The sequence below is a fragment of the Erythrolamprus reginae genome, chromosome 2, assembly GCF_031021105.1.
Source record: "Erythrolamprus reginae isolate rEryReg1 chromosome 2, rEryReg1.hap1, whole genome shotgun sequence".
Lineage (NCBI taxonomy): Eukaryota > Metazoa > Chordata > Lepidosauria > Squamata > Dipsadidae > Erythrolamprus > Erythrolamprus reginae.
In genome coordinates, this window is record NC_091951.1 from 123895907 (window position 1) to 123922241 (window position 26335).

A 26335-nucleotide genomic window follows, 5' to 3' on the forward strand; every position below is an offset into this window, starting at 1 on the left:
TATTGGACAAAAAAAATAAATAAAACGAGAGAAGGGGGCTTGGGCTCAAATCCGTATAGGGAGGATATCTAAGGCAAGGGAGGGGAAGGCTTCCTTCTGGTGAGATTTCTTCGAGGGGGAAGGAAGGAAATACAGGTCTGATGCCGCCCTTGCTCGCTCTCGCTCGCTCTCTGAGGTAGGAGCTGGCACCAAAATGGGGATTTTTTTTTCACCATTCACTACCCGCGCAGAGGGGAGGACTTTACCTCTGGAGGGGAGCAGTCTCCGCCGGGGAGGGGACGACGCTGGCGGGGAGCCGGACTCCTCTCTCCCCCATGGGAGCCGGTTTCTCAAGGGAGGAGGGTCACGAGGATCACTTAGTGGCGAAGGCGCAGGGAAGGGCCGAGTCGAGGCTGGCTCTTATGGTGGCGGTGGAGGAGGAGGAGGGTGAGGAAAAGAGGGAAGCGTTGGTGGCGGCGACGGTAGCGGTTCCCAGGGGTCCTGCCTTTCCTCCCACTGCCGATCCTCGGGGGCTGCGACTGCTTCTCCGCCTCGGCTCCTCCCGGCGTCGTTCTTTGCCCCTCATGTAAAAACAATCGTCGATCGGGAAGGGGGAGGGAGGCTCCTTTAAATTAAAACGCGGAGACGCTGGGCTATTTTCTGTCAAACAACGCCCGGTGCGTCAGCCCGGCCCGGCCGCCTCAGCCACCGCCGCCGTCTCCACAGGACCGAGCCTCCGATCGAAATGACAACCAGCTGGAGAGAGGCAGCGCGACACTTCCGGTAGGGAGAAGCTCCGCCCCTGCTCTCACCCCCCATCCTCCCTCCCTTCTCTGCATGAGCCACGCCTTTCCTCCCTTCAGTCGCCAGGACGCCCTTTTCTAGCCAGAAGAGGGACTGCGAGAGTCGGCCTCCCTTTTACATAAGGGCAAATGGGGCGGCGCTGCGTCCGCCATTCTTGCTTCGGGCAGTTTTCTGAGCGAAGAAGCTGAGCGTCCATGTTGGGTTAGGTAATGAAGCCACAGAGTCTGTTAAATGTATCGTTGGGTCTGATTGAAACAGCCATTTTTGAGTATGGCAGGCGTGAGCTTTTCATTGGCTAATGGTTTCTGGAAGTCAGTTTATTTGATGGGGTCAGTTTATTTTAAGCCTCCAGAGAAGATTCTGGATATATATAAAATGTTGTGATCTGGCAGATCTCAGACAACAACGACTTAGACGAATCCTTAATTTTTAAATAAATGCTTAACTGGACTATGACTATGTAGATTCGCAAGTCATCTAGGTCACAGCTGTTACCAGAAAATCCAGTTGCCTTTTCAAATAACATCTTTGGGTTGACTGGAATATGACATTTTCCTTTGTGGTTTTATAGACCCTCTAAATAGAGTTACAGCTCCGCTTAGGAACATAATATTCACAGCTTGTTGTTTTAACCATTCAGTCTTGTCCGACTCTTGGAGACTTTACAGGTACAAGCAGTGGCCTTAAAATCTGTGAAGTCGTATGCCAAATATTTCTAGTTGGTTCGCTTTCATCAAATTTCCCCAATCTGATATTCTCCAGATAGAGTATATCTTCATACCCATCGCTTCTCAATGAAATGGAAACTGAAGTCCCAACAGATTGAGAAGGCTTCACATTGCTTTTGATTATTGAACAAACCTTAAACAAACAAAAGATATTGCTTAATATCTTTAAAAGCACTGGATTTGTCACACCAGCATAAGGCTGGCAACCATGGCATTTCCATACTATGGACTAGCCTGTTTATGTGACATCACATATATTTATTTCCTCACCGAAACACATTGTCTGTTAAGATGCCAAAATGAAGAATCACCACAGTTAATTTAATAACCATTCTATAAATATTACTCTCCTCTTTTCAAGCCATTCTCTCTTGTTATTATTAATATCTGCACTGATCATACTTTCAGAATTAACAATCACATCTGTGAAGTCATTAATTTGGCTTTTGTAATGTGGTGTTGCTCAATATATGGCTTGGATGTTACATCTGCCGATGTTCATCACTTATATTTCAGCACAGGTTTTGCAGCATGTTTAGTTATCAGGTTACAAAAGTTTTAGATTTTATTATCATTATATATAATTGTGGTGTAGCACCTCTTGTTTACAGGAAGTATTAGGCCTTTTTTAGGACAAATTATATATAAATAACCAAGGTATGCTTTTAACAAGACATATCCCAAGACAGAAGTGTCATATTTGATATGAAAAAATAGGAAGGCTTTTGGGAACAAAGGAGCTTTTAGATAAATACCCTAGTGCTTCTAATCACTATACATAGTTTTTTCCACTTTTTCTTACCACCCTGTTGTGGATTTTATGGGGAAACATATGAAGATTACAAACAGAAGAAGACTATGACAGGATCACCAACACAATTTTATTATTTATTATTTATTTATTTATTCAATTTTTATGCCGCCCTTCTCCTTAGACTCAGGGCGGCTTACAACATGTTAGCAGTAGCACTTTTTTAACAGAGCTAGGCTATTGCCCCCACAATCCGGGTCCTCATTTTACCCACCTTGGAAGGATGGAAGGCTGAGTCAACCTTGAGCCGGTGATGAGATTTGAACCGCTGACCTTCAGATCTACAAGTCAGCTTCTGTGGCCTGCAGTACAGCACTCTACCTGCTGCGCCACCCCGGCTCAATTTTGCATTGTGATTACAGTGATCCCCTGCTCGTTGCGAGGGTTGCGTTCCAGGACCCCCCGCAACGAGCGGGTTTTCGCGAAGTAGCGCTGCGGAAGTAAAAACACCATCTGCGCATGTGCAGATGGTGTTTTTAACTTCCGCAGCGCTAGCGAGGAGCCGAAGATTGGGGGCGGCGCGGCTGTTTTAAAACGTCCCCGCCGACATGGGGGGCTCGCTAGCACCCCCCCGAACCCCCAACCCGGGTTTGGGGGTGTGCTAGCGAGCCCCCCATGTCGGCGGGGACGTTTTAAAACACCCACGCGGCTTTCCAATGAGTCCCGAAGACAAATGCGGAAGTTTGACGTTTGTCTTCGGGACTCATTGGAAAGCTCCGATCGTTTTAAAACAGTTGCACTGTTCTCCGCTGACTCCTAAAGCGGGGAAGTTTGCCAGGAGTCAGCGGAGAACGGCGCAACTGTTTTAAAACGATCGGAGCTTTCCAATGAGTCCCGAAGACAAACGTCAAACTTCCGTGTTTGTCTTCGGGACTCATTGGAAAGCCGCGTGGGTGTTTTAAAACGTCCCCACCGACATGGGGGGCTCGCTAGCACCCCCCCCGAACCCCCAACCCGGGTTTGGGGGGGTGCTAGCGAGCCCCCCATGTTGGCGGGGACGTTTTAAAACACCCGCGCACCTTCCCAACTGAGCCCTCAAGCCAAGCACCAAAGGCGAACTTCTGCACTTGGCTTGAGGGCTCAGCTGGGAAGCGGCCCGAGCGAACGGCGTGGGCGGGAGAAGGGCGCGCGAGCCGCGGGCGTGCGGGCAGGCAGGCTGCGGACAAGCCGTTCGCTCGGGCCGCTTCCCAGCTGAGTACTCAGCTGGGAAGCGGCCCAAGCGAAGCGGCAGCAGCGAGGAGTTTGCGTGGGCGGTGGTGGGGAAACTCCTCGCTGATGCCAGCCAAGAGGGGGCAGACCTAGGGAAGCCGCCCAGCAGCTGATCTGCCCGGCGCCATCTACGCATGCGTGCCCATAGAAAAAAAGGGCACGCATGCGCAGATGGTGTTCTGACTTCCGGGTTCAAAAATCGCAAATTACCCTGTTCGCAATGGTCGGGGAGGCAATAACCGGGGGATCACTGTATACCAAAAAAAATCCCACTTAGAAAAATACCTGGCATATTATTTTCCTCTTGGTACATGCGTATATGCATACATATATTACACACATGATGATACAAACTCTGTATGGAGAAGATTTTAAATGTAAATCCCTATTATATTAATGAATAAGAATAATAATAATGGGAAAGAGTTTCTGTACAGTCTTTTACTCAAAGTAACCTTTGGCAGCTTCCTACACAGTCATTAAGGATTCAATATCAAAGGACACATTCTTTAGCCTTTTCCACACAGTTCAGTTGAAGTGCCATTTTCCCAATTGCTCAGTAGAAAAAAAATATTGGTATAAAATCTGCTGCCCAATTGCTGATCCCTATCCTACCTTAATTATTTCTGTTCATATTGTCAGTCAACTAATTTCCCTCCAAGATAATAGACGAAAAATACCTAACAGATTGACAAAACTTGAAATTTCCCTTGAATGGTGTTGGAAGAAAATTCTACATTAACTTCAGTATAACCCAGAGTAAATAGCTTAAGCCTGTCACCCTTGTGGTCTGGGAATGAGAAAAGGGTAATCTTATACTGGAGGGGGGGGGGAGATTGCCAAGGCATCTTTGTGCTATGGTTCAGTGAAAGGGGAAAAAATCTTGCATCGAACCAAATGAAAAATGTTACTTCAGGTGGGGAAGGTTTATTAGACTCCTGGATTATTCCCAGAGGTGAATGATGTTACTGACTTAGATTCCACCCAAAAGTCATTTTATAATGACCGCCCAGTCCTTTGGGATTGGGCAGCATAGAAGTCTAAATAAATAAATAAACACACACACACATAATCAAATCACTGTGAACTTTCTTGTGCATGAAGATCTCAGAATTCTCCCCTTCTCCTTTGGAAGATCAGTCGGACTTAGGAGGACTGGAGTTTGCAGAGGGGCTCTTTAGCTAGGCCACAGGAAGCTAAATCAAGAACCTTATATCCTACATCAAGCCTTATACAGGAAGGAGTTTCCCTCAACTCTGCCATATGTTTTCAGTGAATTGTGAAGATTTAAATACCACATGCGTATAAAAGATCATACTGAACATTTGGTTTAAAGACAGTTCTGAAAAAGTCCTCCTTTTTAAAAAATTCAAATACCACATAGTCCTGACACCAAATGTCACAATTAACCTTAAGGCTATACTGGAACGCAAAGCTGTATTGATAAACAAAATGAACATTTGCTCAGGCTCAGCAGTTTATGGCATTGGTATTTTTAAAAAACCCAATAATGAGGTATTAGGAAAATGGGTATATAGTCAGATGCATTAAAATAGTAGCTTTATACATAAAGTAGTCAGACCAATGCCCGAAATTTCACCAGAAACAAACAATTATCCTAGTAGATAATTAAGTTTTAAACAATATATTATGTAGATTTTTTTTACGAAAACATAACAAAATAATTGAACACTCCTCTAATCCAATGAGACTGGGGCAACAATCATACTTTCTTCCCAAGAAACAGTTTTGCCTTACTATCCAGTGCATGCTTACTTGGGAGTTTCTGTTATTTACTTCCAAAAAAACATATAATTATGTGGGCTGGGCGTAATTGCCATCAATTATAGTTATCTGTAGTTGTCTTGCCTAAGTAACCCCTATACTTCACATAATAGTATATGAAAGATATTATATGAAAAATTCACAGAGACCATTTCTTTTATACATTTGAAATCTACCTTCCACTAAGCAGTGTTATTCTACTGATCCTAAAAAATATTACCACTTTTCCTGTTATAATTTATGCATAATTTATTACTCTTACATTTTCTTGGAGGCCTTAACTTGTATCGTAAGTACAGTATGCTCACTCAAAAAGTCTTCAAAGCAAATGCTTGTGACTGGTTTTTAAGTATTTCCCTAGATATAATGCTGGAAAACAAGATTATGGTTGGAATTTCCAATCTTCATGTATGCTGGCCTCGTTAAGCCATTTATTTTCAAAGTCACTGTCCTGTTAGTCTTTCACAGCAAAATTAAAACACGTGTTTTGTGGCACAGGATACCAGTACAGTATATCTTATCAGAGGACTGGGTTCTTGGAAAGCAAAGCAGTAATGAATCTGTTAGGTAACTCTTTACTATTACAGTTTTATTCCTAACAGTTTTCAGATGTCTTTATCTGCCAATCATATAAGAACATGATTGGCAGATAAATACGAATCCCAGTGGCCGATTAGGTCCCACAGAGTTGGCCTTCTCCAGGTCCTGTCGACTAAACAATGTCATCTAGCGCAGTGTTTTTCAACCGGTGTGCCGCGGCACACTAGTGTGCTGCAAGATATGGTCAGGTGTGCCGCGAGGCGGTTCGCCCCCCCGCTATTGCCCGCCGCCGTTGCCGCTATTGCCACCCTCCCACGGGAGGCCGGCAAAGGTTGCTTTGAAAGTCGGCCCCCTCGCGCCCATGGCTTCTCGTCGCTTCCCCAAAGCACCGTCACTTCCCCGAAAGTGCGCTCCTCATCTCCCTGCCAGCCCGCGGGGGGGCGGGGAGGCGCCGGCAGCAGAAGGGAAGGGAGCCGCGGCCGCCCCTGCCTCCCCACGGTGCCTCCGGCCCTCTCGGCCTTTCGGCGCTGCCCCCCGCCCGCCCCCTCTCCTCCTCCTCTGTCTCCTGCCTTTCGGCGTGGCTCCTCCCGCACCCGGAACGCAGGAGACAAAAAATGGCCCAACTCTCGTTCTCTCTCCGTTCTCAGCGGAGGCCAGCGAAGGTAATATTCAATGTCGGGAGCGCGCGGGCGGTTGCGCGCGCTCCCTACCCCCCTGCTAGCCGCTCGGAATATTCAAAATAAGAAAAACCTTCGCCGGTGAAGGCTTTTCTTATTTTGAATATTCCGAGCGGCTAGCAGGGGGGTAGGGAGCACGCGCAACCGCTCGCGCGCTCCCGACATTGAATATCACCTTCGCTGGCCTCCGCTGAGAAGAACGGAGAGAGAACGAGAGTGAGTGACAGCAACAGAAAGCAAGATAGAGAGAAAGTGAGAAAGAGAGAGAGAGAAAGGGGGGAGAGAAAGAGATAGCAAGAGAGAGAACAAGAGAGAGAAAGAGTGTGAGAAAGAAAACAAGAGAGAGAGAGAAAGCAAGAGAGAGAGAGAAAACAAGAGAGAAAGTGAGAAAAAGAGAGAAAGAGGGAGGGAGAGAGAAAGAGAGAGAGAGAAAGAAAATAAGAGAGAACAAGAGAGAGAGAGAGAGAAAATAAGAGAAAAAGAGATAGCAAGAGAGAGAGAAAGCAAGAGAGACAGATAGGGAGAGGAAAGGAGAGAGAAATGAGAACAAAAAGGGGAGAAAAAAGGAGAAATGATTGAGGCAGAGAATGAGAGGAGAGAGAAACAAAAGAGAGAGGGGGGGGGTGATTCTTGAAGCATATGGTAAAAAGCACCCAAATAATAAGAAATGCCCCCCAGCCCACACCTCTTTTTGAAAAGAATAAAAGAGAAAAAACCCCAGCCCTCAACTGGTTTTGGAAATGGTTCCAGTGTGTATACACACACACACATAAGGGGGGGAGAGAGACAGGGATGGAAAAAGAGGAGAAGTGAGAGGGAAAAGGAATGAGGGAAAAAGGGAGGAAGAGAGAGAAATGACAAACATGAGAGAGAAAAGGGGGAAAGACAGGAGAAGTACCCAGAAATGAGATATAAAGTTGAGTAGGGATGATTGATGATTGACAGTATTTATAAGGGGATGTTACATGGGATTGTATATACGAGGGGGTTATGTATGTATGTATGTATGTATGTATGTATGTATGTATGTATTTATTTATTTATTTATTTATTTAATTTGTGTCATTTTGGTTGGTGGTGTGCCCCAGGATTTTGTAAATGTAAAAAATGTGCCGCGGCTCAAAAAAGGTTGAAAATCACTGATCTAGCGGGACCTAGGGGAAGAGCCTTCTCTGGCAGCCCCAACCTTCTGGAATTAACTCCCCCCCAGAAATTTGAATTGCCCCCATCTTCTGCAAGATGTTAAAGACTCACCTATTCTGACTATAGCACTTGAGAATGGTATGACTGTGTCACATTGTTTTTATTATTAAGGGGTTTTAATTCTACTTTTATTAATTGGATTTGTATTATTGTTTACTATATTTATTGTTGTTGTGAGCCGCCCAGAGTCTTCGGTGAGGGGCGGCATACAAATCTAATAAATTAAATTAATTAAATTAACTATTTTATATCCATTTATAGAATTCAGGTTGATGAATTCCCCATTAAAGATCTGTATTTTAAGAAAAATAAAGAATCATTATTTTGATTTCTATCACTATTGGATGATTTCTTCATTGATTATGTGACATCATGTCAATGCTGACTCTTAATTTCTATCCAGGATTATCTGTTCCCAACCTGATCCTCTAATTCTTCCAACATTGTGATAATTTGAGTCTATTCACCTTGCTGATGGTTATTGTCTTATTCTCTTTCCTTCCCTTTCCCCCAGCATTTGAGACCATTCCAGAGAGCCAAATATTCATATAATGTGTCCAAAATATGATAATTTGAACCTCAACATTTATGTATAACTCTGAATTGATTTGTGTGGTGGTCAGTTAGTCTGTTTTCATGGTTATCTGTGGTATTCTCAGGAATCTTCTTCAGCACCAAAATGTAAAAGTGTCAATATTATTTTTAACCTACTTTTTCCAGTCCATGTTTTGCTTCCATAGAGTATCAAAGGGAAAAAAACCACTGCCTATTCAATTCTGATATTTGTAGGTGTGTGCACATCCGGGCATGTAAAACTTTTCCAGGCCTTCATTGATTCTCTAGCAAGTGCTAGTCTGCAGTGTATTTCTTAACTGTTGGTTCCTTCGATGTTCATTGTTGAGCCTAAAAGACAAACACTAGCCACCACTTTTGTATCTTCACTGACAGTTCTGAGGCTGGTTGTCTATAGTCTGTAGTAATCTTAATCCCATTTCTCCCCACTTTGTTCTATGACTTTTCTTATCAGGTCTTGCAGATTATTTATCTATTATTATCAAAATAGTTTCATCATTATAACAGGGGTATTGGTTGTTCCTCTAGTCTTTAAAGGCATGCTTAATTTCTTCTAGTGTCTCTTCGTCGGCATATAGATTGAATAAATAAAGAGGGAGTGTACGACCTTGTCTCACTCCTATGCCAACCTGGAGCCCGTCTGTTTCACTATGGTCTTTCTGGACTGTGGCTTCTTGACCTGTATAGGTTTTGCCAATAATATACAGTATTATGGGATTGCTTTTTCCCCCTGAACACTATGATTAAGAGTCAGCATTGACATGATGTCACATAATCAATGAAGCAATCCTCCAATAGTGATAGAAATCAAAATAATGATTCTTTATTTTTCTTAAAATACAGATCTTTAATGGGGAATTCATCAACCTGAATTCAATAAATGGATATATAAAAATATTTATCTAAATTAGGTGAAGAAGTAGATGTTTTGGGCAGAATCCCAGCGACCAGTTAGGTCCCACAGAGTTGGCCTTCTACGGGTCCTGTCGACTAAACAATGTCGTTTGGCGGGACCCAGGAGAAGAGCCTTCTCTGTGGCGGCCCCGACACTCTGGAACCAGCTCCCCCCAGATATCAGAGTTGCCCCCACCCTCCTTGCCTTTCGCAAGCTCCTTAAAACCCATCTCTGCCGTCAGGCATGGGGGAATTGAAATTTTCCCTTCCCCCTAGGCTTGTAGAATTTATACATGGTATGCTTGTATGTATGATTGATTCTTTAAATTGGGGTTTTTAAGATTATTTTTAATATTAGATTTGTTCACATTGTCTTTTTATTGTTGTTAGCCGCCCCGAGTCTTCGGAGAGGGGCGGCATAAAAATCTAATAAATACATAATACAAATACATTAGCTAAACTGAAGTACAAGCTTGGTGGCTGGTACAACAACTTTTCTCTGGAAACCTGATGCAAAGGCTATAATATGTGTCTTCTGTCAGAGTAATAGACTTTTATTTACATTTATGTTTGTACATATATAAAGTAAATAGCATTAGTATGCCATTTTATCATCCAAACTGCATTTTGCAAAGGAAAATAAACTTTGTAGTATTGCTTTTAGAACTGCTCCCAGTTAGAATATATGGACATGGACAACATTATGCAAAATTCCATATATTTAAACTGGAATATATTAGGTATATCTGTAGAAATGTGGGTGTGCTTGTTGCAGAGTTTGGGGTTGTTGTTTTTTTGCCAAAGTCCATAGTGATAAAAGCAAATATAAGTTTATAATGTGGCGATTTTTAAAGCAACCATTTAAAATAAATGCACAATTGATGAGTTTCATCATATTCCCTAAAGAACTAATAAGGAGTTATGGTCCCTATTCCTGGAGATAAATATCCATAATGACTAATAGCTACTGTTCCTGTAGTCATTCCATGGTAACTAGCTTTCCTAGCACATCATCATGTGAGGAATTTCCCTTGTGTCCTGAACACACGTTTCTCCACTCTCTGGGAGATTAATGGCATTCATTATTTCAACACCTTTGCATTCCTTCCTGATTTTATTCTCCATTGGAATTAAATTTTCAGTTATATAAATATGAAGATAGCTTCATGGTGAAAACCATGGTAAACATTTGTATAGAAGGATCATAAATTCAGTTCCTGTATGCAAAGCAAATTTTGGGATTCATAAATCTTAAACATTATTGGAACCTGGTATTGTCATTACACATAATGATTTGGTTGAGGAGTCATCTGTTTTTAAGTGTTTTAGCTTTTTATGATGCACAGTTTGACTATGTCATTCTGTACCAAAAGTTTGTCTGTCTCTGAGCTATGACTTCACATTGCAACTACTGGAAAGTTAACAAAGTCTCAAAGAATGAGAAAATTGTTTGCTTGCTCCATTATAAATATGTTTTATTCATACTCTATCTCCCTCTAAGAAACCTAGTGTTTCATTAAAAGACACACAGAGACACATATGCACACCACTTCATGAGACAGGATGTGTCACAAAAGTATAAACTGCCCAAAACTATTCAACAAGCTTAGCTGCATTTGAACCTAAACTTTACCAAATTCCATTAGCATCAAACATCTGCTAACATTCCTTCTCAGGTTAAATAATTGTTTGACAACTTGACTAGCCTAACCAGTTTTATATAATGTTGTTTTTGTAGATTTTTTTAAAAAGGGAAAATGGGGTGGAGGTGGGGAGAGAGATTCTGATTTTAAAAAATAGAAGGGCATATTCTGAATCTAAGGCATCATTAATCTGTTTCAAGTATGTTTTGTTGCTTAAGAATAAAAAAAACCAAGCAATGAAACAGATGAAAAGAAAGTATCTGGCTAATCAAAAAATTATCACCACTACTGTAGCTGTGAACATATTGATTGGTTAGCAAATAGCAGTTACAATTTATATTACAAATATGAAAAATTCTGGTTTAATCATGACTAAAAGGACTCTGAATTCTGCTTAGCTTTTGCATTCAAAACAAGTTTCTAACTTTGGAATCTTCCAAGTCAGAAACAAGGATGGGTGGCATGCAGATACTATTTAGATATGTTCCTTTCATAAACCCTGATTCTTGATTATACTGGCTGAAAAATTTAAAGTAATTTTTTATCATGTTTTCATAATTTGCTCTTAATTTTCTTAGATTTGTTTTTGACAGTTTATATTTTCTTTCTAAGCATGTAGTTAATATTTTTTCTTGCTACATAGTTTATTATATAACAGTTATATTGTCTATATTAGGTATCAGTTATTATTAATATATAATACCTTTTAAACAATTTAATTAATATTTAAATTTATTTTTGAAAAGAATTGAATTCCAAAATATTTGGCACTTTTGGATGCCAAAACCCATTGATTAATTTCAGGGTTTTAATAATATTTTTAATTTTTTTCCCCCAGCACATAAGAAGACTCCAATATTAAACTTAAAGTTGCTGGATTTTGTGGCATTGCTCATAATATTAGAAGACAGGTAACTAAATACACATGATTAACTTAAGGGGAAATGGGTCATTTATAATGTAAAAGTTGTTTAAATGCTACATTCATCATGCTTTATTATTCTGTAATACTGAGATACATTTTTTTTATAAACTGGTGATATAAAGAGATGACTACATGATTATTTAACTTAAAAGTACAAACTAGATGTAATAAGCCTTGTCTACCCATAGTTTTTTTCTGAGTTCATCTTTGTGTCTGTTCCCCTGTAGATCTTCCTCTGTTTTGAAAGGTTCTTCATTCACTTTTTTAGCATTATAATTTCTTAATGTATAACACCATTAGGCAGGTTTTGTAATTATATTCTATTGAAGTTTAATGTAGAAATTATTGAAAATTAATGGGTATCGCTGCAAAGCACATATCATCCTATCAAGAAGTTTTTGAGAGTAAAATGCTGTGTGCAAAGAGTGTGTGAAGACAACTTAGTGAATTATAGTACGTTATTGTACAAAGTGTCCATCAGAATAATGGGCACAATTACCAAAATCCATCTGGGATATATGTTGGCTTCCTAATGACCATTTTTCAAGGTGAATGGAGATTGTTTCCTAGAAGGTTACTTTTTTTGTGTCTGTCACAACTAGTGGCATATAATGTGTTCACAGCATCATCTAGCCTGGGTTGCAGTGTTATAGAAACCTCATAACTATTATTCTGGCACCAGTGATGGGATGAGACTAGACTACAGGGTTAAATTGTAGTGGGAAAATGATTTCCAACAGTCAGATTATTATTTGGCCCCAGGAAACCACGAATCCTCAGCTTTGTCAATCAATACAGCAGCATTTAAAACAATAACAACCCATGATTGCTGATAATGGAATGGGAGGGAAGAGAAAGAAATACAGTACCATGTTTGAGATACTGTCTTTTTAACATTGTTTCTTTTAACTGGTCTGACTTATCTACTTTTTATTATTATTTAATACTTTTTATTATTATTTAAAAATTGATATATATGTATATATATATATTGCCTTTGTGCTTTGATGTGCTTGAATACTAATCAAGACACAGCTGCTTTTTGAGTGACATTCATTTCAATGGGCCAGGCTGCTTAAGAATGCTGGAAGTTAAAATCTAACACTTCTATTATTAGGACTAGGTTGCAGAAGGCTGATGTGGAAAAATTTAAGAGTTACAATTTAACAAATAAATACCTAAAACTGAGATATCCCTGCATCACATGCTTTCTTCTGTGTTTTGTTTTTTTTTTGCTATGTAGCACATACTTAAGAGTCCCTAAAAATTAATCACAAGGGCAAAAATGGGGGAAAGGCAGCTATGGAACACAAGTCACCCAATACAGCATTAACCAGGGTCATGGGGCCAGCCATGCTCATTCCTGATATCTCCCAACATATGGGCAAGGATTTCCATATAGGATGAAGAAAACAAAACTAATAGGAAGAAATGTTCAATATATACTATCGATCCTTCTCAGCAGATTCTGTGCCAAAGTTATTTCCAGGGAACCAAGTAGAAGCTGATATAGAACAGACCAAATTTAGAGAAAGTCTTTGCTTCAAAAACTGCACAAGAGGTGTTTTACAGAGGAATCCTATGCATATTTATTCATGAACAAATCCCACTGCTTAAGTATAGGCAAGTATATAAAAGGTTATAGCAGATTAGATCCTAGGAACATGATGTCAGCTCCTTTACACACAGACAGCTTGTCTGAATCAAAATGCAACAGCAATTTGTTTTCCTGAATTTTCCTCCTCTGTTCAGTTACTGCAGTGACAATTATTTGTATAAACCATTTACACTGTTCACAGGTACATTTATTTGTGTTAAGGTCATTTAATAAAAATGCCTTTACTTTCTTTCTGCAATTGCATTAAGATATTAGATAGTTGCACACTCTGGTGTTAAATAAGCTTTTAATAAAATTCATTGCCTTGGAGTATGCTGTCTTCCCCTTCTTCCTTTTTTGCTCCCTTTTTTTCTTAAAGCTGCCAGCACCTAAAGAAGTATTTCAGATGTAGTACTGTAATTATGTAATATTAATGAATGGTATCACATGCAGTTCTATTTGCAAGTCTTTTAATGGATGGAAGAAATTCGTTGTACACAAAGTGCTTCTTGAGAATGACCTGACTTTGCAAAACTGCCCCAGGTTTAACAGCTCATGTAATATAAAAACAGATGCATAAATAATTGAGAATCAGAAATAGGCAATGTTTTAAGGATGATAATATTCATGCAGATACTTGTTTAAAAAATCTTCTGGTTAATTCTACGGAAGCTTCCCATTTTACCAGGAAGTGCGATGCACCAACCCTATAGTCTTCACTGTGCATATTAGTTCTGGGTACAGCACAATCTTGCATGGTTCCTCAGAAATAGGACTCAGTATCAGAATTAAATTTAATGTCTACTTGTTAGTCTTTTTAATGCCATGTCTTGCCAAATGACATTAAAATATTTCAGGTGTGCCTTGGAAAAAGACATACAACTGTATTGTTGCATATGATATGTGCATAATATAATGTGAACAACTATTCTTCAATGCACTTTGCAAGGACAAAATTTAAATTTTGGGATTCACATTACAGGGCTTACTTCAGGCAATAAAGCCTAGACTGAAAAGAGTTGTTGTATATTTAATGCTCCATCTCCCCCCCCCCCACTTCATTACAATGTGGGGGGGAAAGTTGTATAGTTTAGGCATCTGCTACCCTAATAGAAAGAGCACATGGCTTGTAGTTTTCCTCCATGTTAAGAAACCAGGTTTATCTCATTACTGATGACAGCACATATTGGTAGGTCATGGAGTAAAGGGACAGCCCTGCATGGAGCAGCTGGGGCCCAGAGCCAGCAATCTCATTAAAGTAAGCCACTGCTGTTGCTGCTGCTATTTTCAGCCAATAATAGATCTTTGCAGCTTGGTTATATTCAGTGAAAGCAGGTCATTACAAATGGTGCACTTTTTTGCATATTATCTAAATTGAAAAAGTATAATTTCTTCTTTCATGTGCTATATTGATAACTTCCAGTTCAAGAATGAAACATGTTGATTAGTTAATTAAAAGGTGTTGGTTTATGCATCCAACATTAACTCTTGCTTAGCTCAAACAAATGTTGTTTTGATAATAGGTTATTTCCTTTTCAATGGAACACACAATCATCAAAATGATCCCAAGGAATAAGTTGAAATGCCACGGGATTCTCCCTTACCCAGCATTTTTTAAACTATAAGATTAACTGTATTTGCTATTTTTAGAACTTAAATAGCAAATCTACATTGTATTTAAGTTCTTTATCCTTCATTCAATAGTATAATAATATGCAAATGAAATTCAATGCAAAGCAGAGGCGGGTTTCTGCTGATTTGGACCGATTCTATAGAACTGGAAGTAGGATTTTTTTTCCTGCTCACCAAACCAGCAGTGATGCCCAGCTGGACATGCCCCGCCCAAATTTGCGCTCCCAGCAGCAGCAAAGATGCCGCCATCTTGTTTTTTGGCTTCTGTGTACACGCAGAAGCTGTTTTTTGCTTCTGTGCATGTGCAGAAGCTAGGTTTATAGCACTGTGCATGTGTGGTGCATAAATCATGTAGCATGCCCACGTGGCACATGAGGAACTGGCAGTGAGGTAGGTCAGAACCTATCCCTGGTGCAAAAGTTCAAAATAGGGTATTACGGCAAGTAGAATCTCATAAAATATTTATTTATTTGTTTATTCAAGTTTTATGCCGCCCTCCTCCTTAGACTCAGGGCAACTTACAACATGTTAGCAATAGCACTTTATTAAACGGAGCCAGCACAATCCGGGTCCTCATTTTACCCACTTCGGAAGGATGGAAGGCTGAGTCAACCTTGAGCCGGTGATGAGATTTGAACCGCAGACCTGCAGATATACAGTCAGCTTTAGTGGCCTGCAGTACTGCACTCTACCTGGTGTGCCACCTCGGCTTTATATCTTTATACTAAACCGAATGTATAGCATTCTTTAGGTGGCAGACAATGTTTTTCTATACAGTAATTGCATCTTCCTTAATGAACAGATAAACAGCCAGATTTACAGCCTTATCCAGACTTGTTATGCTAGTTTCTTCACATTTAAACTAAGGCGTTCCTATTTTTGTATTAACTATTGCAAAATTTATTGTGCAAGCCATTTTTTTCGGATTGCTAGCCCCGGTACTGGTGAAGATTCAGAATTCTAGGGGCTTTCCCAGTAAGATGAATTCTTGAAAAGTGTTTTCAAACCTATAAAACTTCAGACTGGATAACTACAAAATACCCTGCTCTTGGTGTTTACCTAAGTGCCTTTCTAGTCACTGTGAGGCATTCTGAGATGCTAGATCCTCTTAATGAATTAACCAGAATAGACACTCATAATAAAAAAATATCTTAATTATCTTGTAGAATATTAATAGTTATACAGTATATGAAGTAAATTCAATATGGCTATCCTGTGCATAAAGAAATAAGAACCTTTTAAAAAAAAGGTTACATTGACATTCATTCACTCTCTAAGTGAAAAAAAAATAAGCTGCTCATATGGCTATGTTTATAATTTATTTATTTTATTTATTTATTAATCAAATTTGTATGCAGACTTGGGGCGGCTAACAACAGTAATAAAACAATATAAACAAATCTAATATTTAAGTCAATTTTAAAAAGAAACCCCAATTTAAGAGACCAATCATACATACAGACATACCATGCATACATTTTTTATAACCCTAGGGGAAGGGAATATCTCAATTCCCCCATGCCTGACGACAGAGGTGGGTTTTAAGGAGCTTACGAAAGGCAAGGAGGGTGGGGGCAACTCCGATATCTGGGGGGAGTTGGTTCCAGAGGGCCGGGGCCACCACAGAGAAAGCTCTTCCCATGGGTCCCGCCAAACGGCATTGTTTAGTTGATGGGACCCAGAGAAGGCCAATTCTGTGGGACCTAACTGGTCGCTGGGATTCGTGCGACAGAAGGCGGTCCCGGAGGTATAATATTCAAGTGTCTTCTGATTCTAGTTAGTGGCTGAAAAACTGATGGTTTGTATTTATCTAATAGAAGTGGCCACTCCTTCATTCGTCACCCTGAAATATTTTCAAAGCCTCCACTGAGAAAGAAACCAGGTTTAAAACATTTATGTAAGTCTCAGAAGTCATTAAGACTTAAATATATGCTTAAAGTCCACTTTGTGTTTGCAATGTGACATTAAAATTATGCTTTCCTAAAGCCTCACCCTGTGTATGTTTACTCTAACCTAATTCTCACTAAGTGTAGTGGAACTGACAATTATTTTCCTCTCTGCAATCTTAAACACACAATAAGTCCCATTGCACATAATGGTTTTTATTTCCAAGGAAAAATGCTTAGCAATGTGCCATTAATTAGTTATATGGCAGTCTTCACTGCCAGTTTGTCCCCAGAGCAAGGCTGCATACTGTTGCCATAAAAAATAACTTTATGTAATGATTATTGGTAATTTCAGTTCTTTTATATATTGCAAGGTGAGAATACACAAGATAAAGAAAACTGGAAAGCCAGAGATGTTTTTGTGATAAGGAAAGATAAACTGTAATATGCAAGTATAGATGAGTTCTACCTAGTTTCCACTAATAACCTTCTGGACCATCACTGGGCTTCCTTAGTCACAGTCTCCCAATATTTATTCCTAGTAAGTTTTGTTTTGTTTTTAAGTTGTGATAGATTGACCTGCAGTCCTTGAAATGTTTTCGACCTTTTCCTCCCCTTAGCTTCAGCTAACAAAGTATACAGGAATTATTGACTATTCCTTTTTAAACTGTTGAACGTATGCAATCAGACCTGCCTTCTGGCATCAATATTAGTACAAAGCTCCTATCATCACAGAATAGATAGGAGCTATGTGAATAGAATAGACATGTGAATAGAATTAGCTTAGGAAATAGTTACTGGGGTTACTGAAATATGACAGTGTGGCCCTACCTAGATCCTTTGGTTTGGAATAAAAACACCCAGTACACCCATGTCGTTGTCTTCATCATCATCAAGTTATCAAGTTTATTTATTTATTTATTTGTTTGTTGGTTTATTTATTTATTTATTCAATTTTTATGCCGCCCTTCTCCTTAGACTCAGGGCAGCTTGCAACATGTTAGCAATAACACTTTTTAACAGAGCCAGCATATTGCCCCCACAATCCGGGTCCTCATTCTACCCAGCTTGGAAGGATGGAAGGCTGAGTCAACCTTCAAGTTATCAAAGCTTCAGTCACCCTCACTAAAAAGTTTGGGTAAAGAGCCAGGTCTTCAGGGCCCTTCAAAACAATGGTAGGTTGGGAGCTATTTGAATCTCAGAAGAATCATTCCGGAGTACCGGCATTGCTACAGAGAAGGCACGCTTCCAAATTTTTTTAATTTATTTATTTTATTTTTTTATTTTATTTATTTTATTTTTTATTTATTTAGTTTTTATTTTTTTATTCTTTGTCCAATACACAATACATATGGAAGAGAATAGACATTGGGTAGTATATATAAAGATAATATGTAATATAGAAGAGAAAGTATATGAGAGGAAGAAAATATGTATGATATATGACATAAAGGAAAGACAATTGGACAGGGGACGTTAGGCACACCAGTGCACTTATGTACGCCCCTTACTGGCCTCTTAGGAACTTGGAGAGGTTAATTGTGGATAGCCTAAGGGAGAAATGTTGGGGGTTGGGGGTTGACACGATTGAGTCCGGTAAAGAGTTCCACGCTTCGACAACTCGATTGTTAAAGTCATGTTTTTTACAGTCAAGTTTAGAGCGGTTAATATTAAGTTTGAATCCCAGCTGATGGTATTGCTTTATTGAAGGAACTGGATCAGATCAGAATAGGCAGATATTTTTGCTAGAGAAAGTATGCAACATGTATATAATAATGAACAAGAACCAAAGGAATGTGAAAATCATAATGAAAAGCTGATTTCTCAGAAGTTAAAATTTTGCTGAAATGTAGTTGTTCGCCATCGCTATATTGTATTTCCACCTGCAGTAATGGTGACTTCCAAAATATATTTAAAAGCCTTAGACCTTGATGTTTTGCTGTTCTTTTATCTCAGTTTTCTTTCATATTGTTCATTTAAAAATTAGAGGTCAGTGCATTGATCTGTTAGTTCAAAATTGTTTGTGATGATTGGCAGCAGTTCTGTAATTCTCAAACAGCAGGTTTTTTATAAAAAATAAATCAATCCTACCTAGAGATATTGGGGATTAAGCTTGAAACATTGTATGACCTTTTCTACTAAAGTACAGTGCTTCGGTTATCTATCTCATCTCCCTCCTCACTCCCTCTGTGTGTGTGCATGTATAAGAGAGAATGAGATACAATGTGTCTTTAAATAAAGAAATAGAGCTACAGTATATTAAAATAAAATTCTGCTTGATTATCCTGCCCAAATTTGGTAAATAAGGTATCAGGTCTTAAGCAAATTGAAAAGTGTTGAGTTTGAAAAACTCAATGTGTACTTCATTAGGAAATCAGTATGTTATTGTCAAACATTCAATAACTATACGAAATAACTTTGTTTAAAGCGTATGTAGTACACAGGTCAAATGTGGGAAGAAATCACCAGACCAGATGTACTTGAAATGCAACATTATTTGTTACCACAGCTTTGTTGCCAGAAGCGAGAAACTAGTTTAGATCCTGTTTTATTACTGAAGTCAAGTGTAGTTGTTTTATAATTCCCATTATGCTCCTCCTACGTCCCTTATTCCAGCTTTCCAATCAACCATGCACAATATTATAATGCACTTCTTGCCTTGTAAGGAATAAAATATGTGTGGCATGTGCTTATGTGGCATATATAGAACTTGCTCTGATATTCATTTGCTGCATTTCATTTATCAGAAGGCCAAATAAACACTGTGTCATATCCATCCAACAAGTTTGTATTATAACTCAGCTCAGGAAAGAACAGGACACAGACATTTTCTTCCTCATTTTTATAAAATTCAGCACATATAAATAGAAATATTTTGAGCATTTGACTCAATTAGGTTTGCCTATCTGCTACATCAGAATTAAGCTTTAGATTTAGATTTAATTGGATTTGTATGCCGCCCCTCTCCGATGACTCAGGGCGGCTCATAGCATATACAAAAAAAAGAAAATAGTAATAAACAATCCAATTAAGAAAACATTAAAACAATCCTTAAAATTTTAATTTTAAAAAAGCTATCATTACCATTCATGCACAACCCCAGGCCTGGTGGCAAAGATGAGTTTTTAAACTTTTTCAGAAGGCAAGGAGGGTGGGGGCAGTACGAATCTCTGGGGGGAGCTGATTCCACAGGGCCGGGGCCCCCACAGAGAAGGCTCTTCCCCTAGGTCCCGCCAGCCGACATTGTTTGGTCGATGGGACCCTAAGGAGACCAACTCTGTGGGACCTCACAGGACGCTGGGATTCATGCGGCAGAAGGCAGTCTCGGAGGTAGTCTGGTCCGATGCCATGTAGGGCATGGCAACACTTTGAATTGTGTATGGAAACAGATCAGCAGCCAATGCAGCTTTACTTGCCTTGTGCAATTACAGTGATCCCTCGATTTTCGCGATCTCGATCTTTGCGAAACGCTATATCGCGATTTTTCCCACCCGATGACGTCACTCTCTTCCTTCCTTTCTCATCTTTCTTTCTCTCTCTCTTTCTCTATCTTGCTTCTTCCTCTCTCACACTCTCTTCCTCCCTCTCTCATCTCTTTCTTTCCTTCTCTCTCTTTCTCTATCTCTCCCCCTCTTGCTGGTGGGCGGCGGGCGGGCGGGCGAGCGGGGGCATCAGCGAGGAGCCGGGGTTTCCCCTTTGCGTGGGCGGCGGGGAAACCCCGATCTTCGTCTGCTCGCTGCTGCTGCGCTGCCGAGCAGATCAGCTGCTGGGCGGCCGCAGCAGCAGCGAGCAGACGAAGATGGGGTTTCCCCGCCACCCACGCAAACTCCACCATCTGCGCATGCGCGGCCATGGAAAAAGGGCGCGCATGCGCAGATGGTGTTTTTACTTCCGCAACCCTACATCGCGAAAAATCGATTATCGCGAGGGGTCTTGGAACGGAACCCTCGCGATAATCGAGGGATCACTGTATTAAGAAAATGTGTATGTGTCCATGGGTACGAGCAGTCCATCTACAATGTGAAAATAAAACGACTAGGTGCTAACTTCTCTTTGAACATATTGTCTAGCTCTTCAAGTTGCCATAATGTTCTGACTCTGCCTATGTTTTGCAAACTGCGTGTCTTCAAAATCTCTGGTGGAACAGATTTCATTTGTTGGGCTATAATTGCCCATTTGTCAGGTTGCCAGGCCCAACAAGGTTCTGCGTTTGCTCAAATGACTATGAAGATATTATGTACTCTCTGTTTGTTATGAAGCATAATAAAGAAAAAATGCTAGGAACGTTGCTGGGCAAACATTGTGATGTCAGCAGAGAAGGTTATAAAATGGTATATAAAAAGTTTCTTCCAGTGTTTCCCCTCTAGATGACTTAAAGGTCAGGGTTTAGGTTGCTCTATTATAGACCGGGTTATTTGTCAGGTTGCTGTATGTTTAGCTCTGTGGGGAGAAAATGAAATAGGAAAGCATTTCAAACTGTATGCCTTTTAGTGCACAAATGTGTATGCGTGTCTTTTGAAGTTGTAATCCTTCCCAAGCTTCATACACTTCAAATATCTTGACATTAAACTGTCTGTAAATTCCCATTCTATCTTTATGCCTGAAGAATTTGGAAATTCTGGTCTCAACTCATTCAGAGGTAGCAGATTGAAGACAGATTCTGTGCATGCTTCCCATTTTGTGGAGACACTACATGGTTTGTGATCTTATTCCTGATTGCCATATAACATATATAACTCAACATTGTTGCCTAAGAAGTCAAACTTGGGGTGGGGGATAGAAGAAAGGAGAGGAATAATATAGAAGTTAGCAGTGTGTCAAAAACTGTGCTTATATTATTGGAATACATTTTTGTCACTTTTTAAAATATAAATGGTGTTTTAATATTGATATTCTAATTTTTAATATATTTTTTACACTTTTATATTAACTTATTACTCTAATTAATCTATTTTAAATTAACTGGGGGGGGGTTAAATTGATGTATAACTGGGGTGGGTGCAACAATGTGTATGGGAGGAGTGATTGGTATGAGTGGGATGATTGGAGTGGGTGGGGTTATGGGATAAATGGGAATAGTATGAATGATTTATTTGGCCCACCTGACGCTGGAGAGGCGGGAGGGAAGGGGGCATCGATCTCTGGGGTGGCAGAGGGTCGGAATATCCCGGTGTTGCTGGGGAGAGGTAGATATGGCGGGAGCCACGGAGTTAGCCGTTCCAGGGGAACGAGGGATCGCTGTTTAATAACTATTCCTTGTTCCGGCTCCGTGAGCTCAACCCAGGGCACTGGTGATGAGTGTAACTCTGGCCCTGGGCTCAGGTTGCTGCTGCTCAATGCCAGGTCGGTGGTAAATAAAGCTCTCCTCATCCGGGATTTAATCCTGGATGAGGAGGCCGACCTGGCATGTGTAACTGAAACCTGGCTGGGCCCGGAGGGAGGAGTTCCTCTCTCGGAAATCTGCCCAGCTGGGTTTCAGATATGGCATCAACCTCGACCCCAGGGAAGGGGGGGAGGAGTGGCTATTGTAGCCAGGGAGAGCCTTGGCCTGCGTGGGCTCGTTGCTCCGGAGATTGCGGGTTGCGAGTCCCTCCTTGTGAAGTTGGACTTAGGGGTTCAGGTGGGCTTGTTTCTCACGTACCTGCCTCCCAGCTGCGTGTCAAAAGCCCTGCCTGTGCTACTCGAGGAGGTAGCCGGGTTGGCGGTGGAGTTCCCCGGACTTATTGTCCTGGGGGACTTCAATCTGCCGTCACTCGGCGAAACCTCTGGGTTGGCACAGGAGTTCATGGCCACCATGACAGCCATGGACCTGACTCAAGTAGTTCAGGGTCCGACTCACGAGGGAGGGCACGCACCTGACATGGTATTCCTCTCTGAGCAACTGAGTAATGGTCTGAGACTAAGGGGCTTAGATGCGCTGCCTTTGTCATGGTCAGACCATTTCCTACTACGGCTTGACTTCCTGGCTCCAATCCTTCCCCGCAGGGAGGCGGAACCAATTAAGATGTTCCGCCCCAGACGCCTGATGGACCCTGAGGGCTTTCAGACGGCGCTTGGGGTTATACCAGAGGCACTTGTCCACAGTCCGGCAGAGTCTCTTGCGGAAGCCTGGAACAAGGCCGCAGCGGAGGCTCTTGACCGGATTGCGCCTTTGCGACCTCTCCGAGGTGCTAGACCCCGTAGAGCTCCATGGTTCAACGAGGAGCTCTGGGAGTTGAAACGCCAGAAGAGACGTCTAGAGAAGCGATGGAGGAAGAGTAGGTCTGAATCTGACCGAACACTTGTAAGAGCTTTTATTAAGACTTACAAAGTGGCGCTCAAGGCGGCAAGATGCGCGTACCATGCCGCCTTGATTGCATCAGCGGAATCCCGTCCGGCCACTCTGTTTAGGGTGACCCGCTCCCTTCTTAACCAGGGGGGAGTTGGGGAGCCCTTACAGAGTAGTGCCGAGGACTTTAACACGTTTTTCGCTGATAAAGTCGCTCGGATCCGAGCCGACCTCGACTCCAATTGTAAAACAGAGTCGACTGACAACGAGTCAGTCGAGGTGACTGGGGCACGTACTTGTCCACCTGTCTGGGAAGAGTTTGATCTGGTGACACCTGATGAAGTGGACAAGGCCATCGGAGCTGTGAGTTCCGCCACCTGTTTACTGGATCCGTGTCCCTCCTGGTTGGTTTCGGCCAGCAGGGAGGTGACACGGAGCTGGGCCCAGGAGATTACCAACGCTTCCTTGGGGAGGGGAGTTTTTCCATCACTCTATAAAGAAGCGCTTGTGCGCCCCCTCCTCAAGAAGCCCTCCCTGGACCCAGCCGTACTTAACAACTACCGTCCAGTCTCCAACCTTCCCTTTATGGGGAAGGTTGTCGAGAAGGTGGTGGCACTCCAGCTCCAGCGGTCCTTGGAAGAAGCCGATTATCTAGGTCCCCAGCAGTCGGGTTTCAGGGCCGGTTACAGCACGGAAACCGCTTTGGTCGCGTTGATGGATGATCTCTGGCGGGCCCAGGACAGGGGTTTATCCTCTGTCCTGGTGCTCCTTGACCTCTCAGCGGCTTTCGATACCATCGACCATGGTATCCTTCTGCACCGGCTGGAGGGGCTGGGAGTGGGAGGCACTGTCCTTCAGTGGTTCTCCTCCTACCTCTCTGGCCGGTCGCAGTCGGTGTTAGTGGGGGGCCAGAGGTCGACTCCAAGGTTTCTCCCTTGTGGGGTGCCTCAGGGGTCGGTCCTCTCCCCCCTACTATTCAACATCTACATGAAACCGCTGGGCGAGATCATCCAAGGACATGGGGTGAGGTATCATCAATATGCGGATGATACCCAGCTTTACATCTCCACCCCATGCCCAGTCAACGAAGCAGTGGAAGTGATGTGCCGGTGCCTGGAGGCTGTTGGGGCCTGGATGGGTGTCAACAGACTCAAGCTCAACCCGGATAAGACGGAGTGGCTGTGGGTTCTGCCTCCCAAGGACAATCCCATCTGTCCGTCCATCACCCTGGGGGGGGATTATTGACCCCCTCAGAGAGGGTCCGCAACTTGGGCGTCCTCCTCGATCCACAGCTCACATTAGAACAACATCTTTCAGCTGTGGCGAGGGGGGCGTTTGCCCAGGTTCGCCTGGTGCACCAGTTGCGGCCCTATCTGGACCGGGACTCATTGCTCACAGTCACTCATGCCCTCATCACCTCGAGGTTCGACTACTGTAATGCTCTCTACATGGGGCTACCTTTGAAAAGTGTTCGGAAACTTCAGATCGTGCAAAATGCAGCTGCGAGAGCAGTCATGGGCCTACCTAGGTATGCCCATGTTTCACCATCACTCCGCAGTCTGCATTGGTTGCCGATCAATTTCCGGTCACAATTCAAAGTGTTGGTTATGACCTTTAAAGCCCTTCATGGCATCGGACCAGAATATCTCCGAGACCGCCTCCTGCCGCACGAATCCCAGCGACCGATTAGGTCCCACAGAGTGGGCCTTCTCCGGGTCCCGTCAACTAAACAATGTCGGTTGGCGGGCCCCAGGGGAAGAGCCTTCTCTGTGGCGGCCCCGGCCCTCTGGAACCAACTCCCCCCAGAGATTAGAACTGCCCCTACTCTTCCTGCCTTCCGTAAACTCCTTAAAACCCACCTTTGCCGTCAGGCATGGGGGAACTGAAACATCTCCCCCTGGGCACGTTTAATTTATGCATGGTATGTCTGTGTGTGTGACTGTTAGCATATGGGGTTTTTTAAATATTAAATATTTTAAATTTGTCTGATTGCTTATGATTTGTTTTTACATGTTGTGAGCCGCCCCGAGTCTTTGGAGAGGGGCGGCATACAAATCTAAGTAATAAATAAATAAAATAAATAAATAAATACAGTGATACCTCGTCTTATGAACCACTCTTCATAAGAACTTTTTGTGATATGAACCCAGTGTTTAAGACTTTTTTGCCTCTTCTTCCAAACTATTTTCACCTTACGAACCCGAGCCGCCGCTGCTGGGATGCCCCGAAGCGCCCCGTTCTTGCATTGCTGGGATTTCCCTGAGGCTCCCCTCACTGAGATTCCCTTCATTTTTGCCAGCGCTGCTTTGAATCCCAGCGACAAATTCCCCCTTCCAAACTGCATGGGGGAAATGAGTACAGTGGGGTGGACAAAAATGGGAGGCAAAAACTCATGGAGCTCAAGAGAGGAAAAAGGTGTGGGGGAGATGAGCAGAGGGGGGGGGAAACGGGAGGCAGGGACTTGCGGAGCTCAGGAGAGGCTCTTTTCGCCTTGCTTTGTTGCAACTGCCACCTCTTGCCACCTCTATCTGTCCCTCCCCTACTCCATTCGCCTCAGCTTCGTCTGCCCGCCGTTTAAAAAAAAAAAGCCTTAATGTTTTGGATTTCCCTAATGGGCTTGCACCCATTATTGGCTTGTCCATTGATTCCTATGGGAAACATTGTTTCATCTTACAAACTTTTCACCATACGAACCTTGTCCCAGAATCAATTAAGTTCGTAAGACAAGGTTTTACTGTACTTAAATACAGCTGCTGTTGCCTTCAAAACCAAGGAAACTATATGGTTTGGGAAGGACAATAGAGGTTTTAGCCAGTAATGTTGCAAAAATGTAGCGTTTATTCATGAGTTAAATTTATAGCATTTTTATGTATCCCAAACATACAAGTCCAGATGTCCATCCAATGAACTGTAATATTTTTGCAACTCAATGTAAGCTTGATTGTACATTCATTTATACTTTCTGCACTTGTGCAGTTCATCTGCTGTAATTGCGCATGACCTACTGCTGAAATTCATAAGAAGAAAGTGCTTTTGCACATATGTGGATGCAATTAATTTTAACCCTTGTGTTACTCTTTAGGAAAAGAACAAATAATGTGACAATGCTATCAGAAGGAACTTATGGGAACTGTTTCTGCCTTGACATCATCAGCAACCATAAGGAGCCTTGCAATAAATA

The 26335-nt window shown here is 41.9% G+C and overlaps 1 protein-coding gene and 1 long non-coding RNA gene across 3 annotated transcripts in view; one reads left to right on the plus strand and one right to left on the minus strand.

Moving 5' to 3' along the window:
- The window catches only part of CPEB4 (cytoplasmic polyadenylation element binding protein 4), a 72549-nt gene extending 71818 nt beyond the window's left edge, over window positions 1–731 (minus strand). Inside the window, exon 1 of the mRNA XM_070739394.1 lies at window positions 246–731. The gene's annotated coding sequence lies outside the window, so the exon portion shown is untranslated. The remainder of the gene's footprint in view (window positions 1–245) is intronic.
- On the plus strand, window positions 69–26335 carry LOC139160919 (uncharacterized). 2 transcript variants are annotated; one of them, XR_011558037.1, is made up of 3 exons: window positions 69–175; window positions 11685–11757; window positions 26237–26335. It is a non-coding gene; the product is annotated as an uncharacterized lncRNA (long non-coding RNA). The 2 variants fall into 2 exon arrangements; XR_011558036.1 differs by lacking the exon at window positions 69–175 and adding an exon at window positions 266–762.